We start from the raw sequence: 8,025 nt of genomic DNA, 5'->3' as shown, positions 1-8,025 counted from the left end.
AAATTATTATTATTATCTTATTATGCCAGATTTACATTTGACTTAAATAACTGGTAAAAAGTCCAGAGAGCAGTCATAGAACGTAAAATTGTTATTCATAACCGCCGATTTCAATTATAAAAAAAATATCCCCGAACTATCGTTTATCAACTTTTATTGTCCATCTGAGCTACGATGTCCAGAAACAGATTTAAACATTTACAAACTATTTTCAAATCATTCATGAATAATTAACGCTAATGCGAGCTGAAACTTGTTTTCTTTCCGTTAAAGTTTTGCTTTAGTCTTACATTACTCCAGTCAGGGTTTTTTTTAAACAAAGGTTTGATATTTTCTTTTTGTTTCTAATCATTATTTTTTTTTTTTAATATATCCTATATTCCTGTTGAATTTGCAGTCTGGAGTATGCTTTTAAATTCCACAAAGGTATGAGCGCAATCGTCGCAAGTGTTACGTAACTTCAGATTTTTTGTGCTGGATTTAACGAGCACAGATTAATTATTGTCTCTGGCACAAAGTCTTGTTAATAAGGTCCACGGAGACAGATTGATAATTCTTTTCTTTTCGGTCGGTGCTCACACGTGTAACATTTGGCACGTGACGAGGCGCGCGATCGAAGAAAATATGATAGAATGATCAAAATGATAAGCAAAAAGTGTAACATAGGCGTAGGAGCAGCGGGACCTGAAGGACACCCGGTGTACAGCATGTATTTTGCCCCCCCCCCCCCCCCCCCCCCTCCATCTTACCTCCCCGTCGTTTCCCGCACTTTAATTAAAACAAGAGGTTTTTTTTCCTAGAATTAACAGAAAAAGTCCATTTGAGAAAGCATTTATATAAGAATTTAGACTAAATTACAGGGGTGTAAAAAATTTTTTCCCACCACTCGCCCTGCAGGACTAATAGCCAGTAATATCTACTCGCCCTTAGTGAACAGCCACTCGCCCTAATAATTGACACTTTTAATACTGTCACTTTTATGAAAGGAGTATTATGTACAATAGTATTATTTCCCGAAAAATATTTATTTGAAAGTGTCAAAAAAAATGTGGACACAATAACCATCGTCCATCCACCCGTGTCGAAAGGATGAAAAAAACGTTAAAGATTATCGGTAATTATTCAGTTGATAAACTAAGTAATTGACCTTGTTTTCATGATCAATTTACACCCCCTCAAAGAGCTAAAAGAAGTGTGTCAGTATCTTGACATCTGAAGTGGAGATCAAAGCGGTATTTTTGCTCGAGATTGTCATGGCATTACGTCATGTTTTTTCGCGCCATGTGACACATCACTGTTTGATCGTACCGCATCGGTTCTTAAAGGTAGTCAATCACATTAATTTTGAGGAACATTTTCTGACCATTTTTCAGTATTTATATATTCTGTTAGAGATTTATTTAAGGAACGAAAAGACCCATTACATAAAGTTAGATACCTATTGGAAATGTATGATTTATTACTTCTTAAGAAATTTTGTAATTATCTCCCTTTAATACAAAAGTGTTTAAAACGTGGATTATTTCTTTTAATTTCAATATAATTTCTAGTTTTACATTTGCATTTGATATATATTGGAATATTACAACTATCTGAAACAAAAGGCAAGTTTGAAACAAAGTGTAGCTTTGGAATTGATTTATTTAAAATCTATCTGGGTTGCGCAACCGAGATAGACAAAGGGAGGTAATAATAATTTTATAAACTTGCATTTCTAATGAATTTGGCAAGATATGTTCTTGTCAATGCAAATCTTTTACAACTCTAATACAGTAGTGCTTTTATTCATAACAATCTTTAGGCAATGTATGTTGGTTGGGCAACCAGGATAGGAAAATCATAGTTTAAACATTCTTCCAGTGAAAATCTGATGTGTATTAAGAACTAATTAAACACAAATAAGTGTAAATTATCAGTTGGTAAAGTCTTTTAAAAGTCTGAAAGTTGACCAAAATCTGATTAACCACCTTTAAAATTGCTGAGAAATAGAAATCAATAAAAAGTTTCTTCTTTAATTTGTTATCAAAAGCGAATGTGCTATATCCCGTATAAAAGGTAAATGTCTCAAACGATAGTTACTATAGCGGATATCCTACCTCTGTGACCTATTTGCCCTCAAGGAATTTACATTATTGTTTGACAAAAAAAAAACCTTTAAATTGTTGGTAAAAAAAATACATGTACAAAGATTCATTTAAAACTTAATAAAAACCGCAATGACATCACATTGCTTTATTTTAAAATCGCATTTCTATTTACGTTCATGAGGTCACGTACCCTATTCTGCCGCACTAACAGAAATCTGTTGGCCAAAATCGTTTTACTCTATGTATTGTAATTGCTGCCGCTTTTTCATTATTTAAGATTTTTTTATTTGTTTTTTGTTCTTCAGGTCAAAAGTCTGAATTTTATGCCCAGAGTATTCATCATTTATTTACTTTTCGAAAGAAATAAGTATCTAAGATCGCGCTGTTTGAATTTTTACAAATGATTATATCAAAATTCGACCGTTTTTATAGAATTTTGCCTACATTTCTGTCGATATCTTATTAAAATCATTATAGAATTCAAATAGTATTATTTCTCAAGAGGTGTTGAAAACTTGAAGCGAAAATGTTAAAAAATGAATGCACTACGCACGGTTTTTGTGTACGTGTCGATGTAAATTAGATATTTAATACGACAGGTCGCACGTGCTTGTGGAATGAAAATTACCGGCATGACGTTTGATATCTTACGATTCGCGGGTAAATTCCAGTCAATCCAGGTAGCGACTGAACCATCTCAAAGTTTGTTGAGGTTTTGGAGTTGTAATTTCTGAATTTGGTAAGTAAGGACGTAAAAAACCACTCGCCCGATCGGTCGAGTATACAGCGAGGTCCACTCGTCCTACTCAGACTTTAACTCGCCAATGCGAGCGGGCGAGTGGAATTTTACACCCTGTCAGTAAAACGTTAAATTGTTACCTTTGAAAAAGAGGCCATTGTCCGTTCTACATTTTTTATCCACAGTGGTGACTAAAGGAGTTTACATGCAACAATAAATATGGAGTCTTAAAGAAAAATTTGTTTACGTTATTACTTTTCTGTATGTTTTCCGTCACTGGTCCAATATAAAAATTTGGCCTTTCAGTGGAACATTTACATAAACTGATATTTCTTTATAATTAGATCTGGGTCCTAAATATAACTAAAAAATACAGAAATGTTAACAAAATTATTTAGGAAACCCAATATTTCTATTTCTAAACGGTCAAGATAGTTTTTGTAACTATGAACGTATTTCAACGCAAATATTTCGAGTAGTAGACATCTAACCATTTTATGTTTAAAACATTTTTTTCCTTGTCCTGTCCGTTCAGATAATGTGACGTGATTGAAAGGGAATATCCTTACGGACTGCGAAGTTTAGTTTCCACTTTTATTAATTAAATCCATAAAAATACTCCGGGAGGTAATATCTATCTAGGTCACATCCACAGAAGTCAAATTATATTATAATTTTCCGGTCTAACAACAGAAAACATAATATAAGAAGAATACCCATGTGTTATTAAAATATCGAGACGCTCGCACGCACATTTGTTTTAGAATGCCATGATTTTTGTGTTTGTTTCTTTCTATTTTCTTATTTATTTATTATTTATTATTCATGTTGAGGTGGCCTGACATGAATTCCCCAAGAATTAGCATAATACGATAACAAACAGAGTATTTTCAAAATATTAACTCGGGCGTTTTTAATTTTGAGTTGACCCCTAGTTTGTTGCGCTACGGACGCCGCCATATTGGAAAGTCGACGTAACGTCATATAGCATTACGGCCTATGGGGAAAAAAGAAAAATCCAAGATTATATCTTTAAAATACACTTTATTGAAAAAATGAAAAAAAGGTCTAGAGATATTGATGTATGGTATATAAATATGTTTTTTGGACGATTTTATCGATACTGATAATTCAGAAACGAGGTAAACGTAATAGGTGGAACAGACTTTAATTTCTTATTATCAAACGCTCATTTACATTTTTATTCTATATTCAAAGCAGTAAGCGAGACGCTTTTGTCAACCGTAAACAGTAAGCGTCTACTGACGTCTTTACTGATTAATTACTATGTACATAGTACACATGAAAAAAATCCGAACAACACCGATGCCAAAAAGTACCACGAATTTTCAACTCGATAGTATACACAATTAGATCTCTCTATTCATTTTCTTTTTCACACGTCTAACCGTAATGCGACGCTGTCGGCGCCGCTTTGCGGCGCCGGTAGCTCTGCTATTATAGACACCTTATCTATATTAAACAGTAAGAAAGAAAATCAGGCATGAAGATATAATTATTAGACTGTTATTATCAACTGTGAGTTTGCTAAAATTTCAAAAGACTTAGATATACTGATCAGTGAATCATTACTATGGCAACGATGTGGTATTTTCTTACAAAAATACTAACATTACCATGGCAACAATGTGGTATTTTCTTACAAAAATACTAACATTTTTGACAATTTCTTTGTAATAAATTGAATATTGGAAGTGTTTTTCCATATATTTACATCAAAAGCTGTCTGTTTTCTTATTTAAAAGTAAGAGAGTAGACATCATTCCTGAAAATTAATGTAATATGGTTTGAGAAATACATAATTTTCAGATACACCTCTCTCAGTTACAACTATTGCCATTTTAAGGCAGGCTTGTGTAATAACATAGTGCTTTATTGATGCAATTATTACATATGAAAATATATTCACTAACATAATACAGCTTAACATATATAACATATAAACAAGAAAGATGTTGTTTACATATGATGATATCCAAAATAATTTAAAAGTTAAATTAATGTTACCATGGCAACAATGCACTATTTTCTTAAAATAGTAGTTTTTTGTTAATTTTCCAGAAAGAATCAGCACATTCATTTAGCATCTGTTCAGTATATACAGTCGAAACTCGGTATCTCGAATTTCAAGGGACCGTGCTTTTTATTTCGAGATAACCGAAATTCGAGTTATGAGAAGGGACGTATGGACGAAATGATGAAAAATGATGTATTTGTTTTACACCACAAATGGTCAATTATGATCATTTATAAAAAGCAAATATCATTTTATGTAATATAACTTGTCTTCCAGAACTGCATATTTTCCTGATATTCCTACCTGCATTACAGCTCTGCCATTTTATGGCAGATTTGTGTTATAACATGTTTTGTTGATGGTTACACATAAAAGATATTTTCTTGCAGAACATAGTCTGATTAGCAGAATATATATACACATGCTGTTTACATAATCAAAAAAATCTAAATTTAAGTCAAATTTGTGTTACCATGGCAACTCACAATGTTTTGCAAAACAATTAGCTATTTCTGCAAAGGTCATGTCATGTAAAAATATCTTTTAACACAATTATAACCATGGATTAACATGATTAATTCTTGAAATGAGATATATTATATTCAGCCAGTAACAAATATTTTCTGCTATATTAGTAGTTTTCTGTCATTTCTGGAAAAATCCTTCCTACACTCACACTGGCAAGGCAGTTTTTATTGTAAAAATGTTTCCTCCAAAGGTTGTGCTTTAATGTCACACATGTTGTAGTTTTGAAACAACTAGGATTCATCCAACAGACATGTCTTAGTATTTCATGCATGCAGTTTTGAAAAATTTATAAGTTAAATTCCGTATTAGGATAGTGCTTCTCATACAACTTCACAGCTGTCATGACATCAAAACACTACTTTTACCCAATATTTCTCACAGTTGACTAAGTTCTACTTTTTGTAATCTGAACTAGAATTCTTAACTTTTTCAGGTCATGAGGGCAGAAAACATGACATTATTTGTGCAATATGGAGTTATTTGCTCATATCAGTATTTGTGACATGCACTCTGTTCCACAGGCATGATTTCAGCTGGATGATCAGTAGAACATATTAATTCCTTCTGTTTCATTCCCATTTACATATTCATAGTTCTTTCATCACTGCAAAACAAAAATTCATCAACATTAGAACTTCATTTTAATAAGATTAGTATAAGGTTACAGAATATAAGACTGTAAAGCATCTTTTTAAGCTTAAGAGAGTCTTTTTGTTAAAAGCTGAATGAAAGCAGATTTGATAAGTATAAACTCATCCAATAATCTTACAGTATTCATGCAGAAAAAGTAGCTTTTCAAGAATACATAAACTAGCTAAGATTCCTACAGACTAGACATACAATTTATGCAATCAAACTTAATATAAACACAAATACTGTGAAAATAATTTTGAAAATATGAAAAAATACATACATGTCTTTATTGATATATTAAATTATTGTATGTCATTACTTATTCACTTCTTAATATATTACACATATTTGTTGAATGGGTCTATAATCAATATCATTTTTCTTAAAATGTTATGAATGAAATAGATCATTTATGTTTATGCTACTTTAATGTCTTTATCTTTCTTAGAATAGCAGTTTAGTAACTGTAAAAATGTATGAAGAAATGTACAAACCCCCATAAAATCCAGCTTTTTGTGTATAGACCTTCCTGGAAAATCATTTCACTGTTTAAGGTCATTGCATCAAGCCAAACAATCCTCAGTGTTTGATCTGTAAAATGAAAAAATACTGAAAAAGGCTGAAATCTTCAAATGTGAGATAAAAATGCCCTGGGCAGTCAGCTCAGTACATATTTAGCACAAAGATTTCTATAAAAAGAGTAATAGGTTTGAATTCCTGGCAAGGCTTTCAAAACAAAATGTATCTAAAGTTTATTTATTTTACTAAGTGGTTTTTAGTCACTTGCTAAGAACAGTACAAAATGGTGAGGAATCCAGAAATAATGACCAAGTGAACAGTATGCAAATTTAACATGAAAAGCTTTGGAAAAAACTGTCTCTTTCCGTGTAAAAACAATATTTATGCCTTGTAGACATTTTATGTATGGACTGATTTGAATTACAGTACATGTAAGAAATTAGTGTTTGAAGCTGACAATAGATGTGTTTCAACTATTCCTAATCAGTCACTTTCATGGCATGGCTATATTTATAAAATGATCAGGGCTTTAACTTTAATATGTAACTAAACATTATGACTGACTGTTGTAATTTTGTCTGGCACCAGAGTCACAAGGTCTTATGTAATTGTCTTGCATACTGATTCTACTGAATACTTCTTGTAATTGTCTTGCATACAGATTCTACTGAATAAGATTCAAAACCGATTTAAAAAAAAAGTTGAATTTATGGCAGATTTAGTAAATAAAATAAAGTCTACAATATATTGACACTTGTAAATAAAATGTGAACTGCGCTAAGTCTACCTCGAATCTGTCATAAGCTGATTAGTGTCAAATCCGGGCTATTTTTGGAAAAGATATCGGACAAAACTGTCGATATGAACTCAAATAATATTTTTAACACTACATATCGCTTAAATACTTACTTACCTTGAGATTCGCTAACTGTCATTCTTTATACAATCGAAATAAATCATCAAATAATTGTTTTTGGTAGTTTCATTTTCTCCGCGACCTTCGATGTTTACAAATGGCGTGTCGATTCAAAGGGTGATAAATTATCAATCATTTAAAAATTTTAAAGAACACGGAAATGTTTATAAAAGTCACTTCATTTTTTTCTTGTGGCAAGGTTGAGTATTATTGGAAACAAGAAATGCATTAATTGCCGCTAACACGTGGTAACGTCCACCATTTTTTTGTGACGTAACTTTAATCGATGTTTTCTCAAATGACGTAACGCCGAATTTGGACCCAAAATGTCATGGTGCGTCCCATATATTCATAGCTTCTATGCCATCTAAACAACTGACAGGCCCGACAGGGGTAGCCGAATTCAGAGATCTATGTATAGATCTAACCAAAATAGTGATTTTGCAACCAGCATGAATCCATGCTGTTCACTAACGGTTTCTCTAATTGCAATTTCCCAAACCAAAATGAATGCTTGCCGCAAGCTTGCGGCAAGCTTGCGGCAAGCTTGTGACAAGCTTGTACA

At 32.2% G+C, this 8,025-nt stretch overlaps 1 long non-coding RNA gene across 1 annotated transcript; it reads right to left on the bottom strand.

Annotated features, from left to right (window-relative positions):
• Positions 1-3,763: 3,763 nt before the first annotated feature.
• On the bottom strand, positions 3,764-7,816 carry LOC128550111 (uncharacterized). Its single transcript, XR_008368074.1, has 3 exons — positions 7,458-7,816; positions 6,520-6,616; positions 3,764-5,996 (listed from the first exon to the last, which is right to left on the bottom strand). It is a non-coding gene; the product is annotated as an uncharacterized LOC128550111 (long non-coding RNA).
• Between the last annotated feature and the right edge of the window lie 209 nt (positions 7,817-8,025).

The sequence above is a fragment of the Mercenaria mercenaria genome, chromosome 2, assembly GCF_021730395.1.
Source record: "Mercenaria mercenaria strain notata chromosome 2, MADL_Memer_1, whole genome shotgun sequence".
Taxonomy (NCBI): Eukaryota; Metazoa; Mollusca; class Bivalvia; order Venerida; family Veneridae; genus Mercenaria; species Mercenaria mercenaria.
Note: the sequence above shows the minus strand (reverse complement) of the source record. Positions and strands in the feature narration are given on the sequence as shown.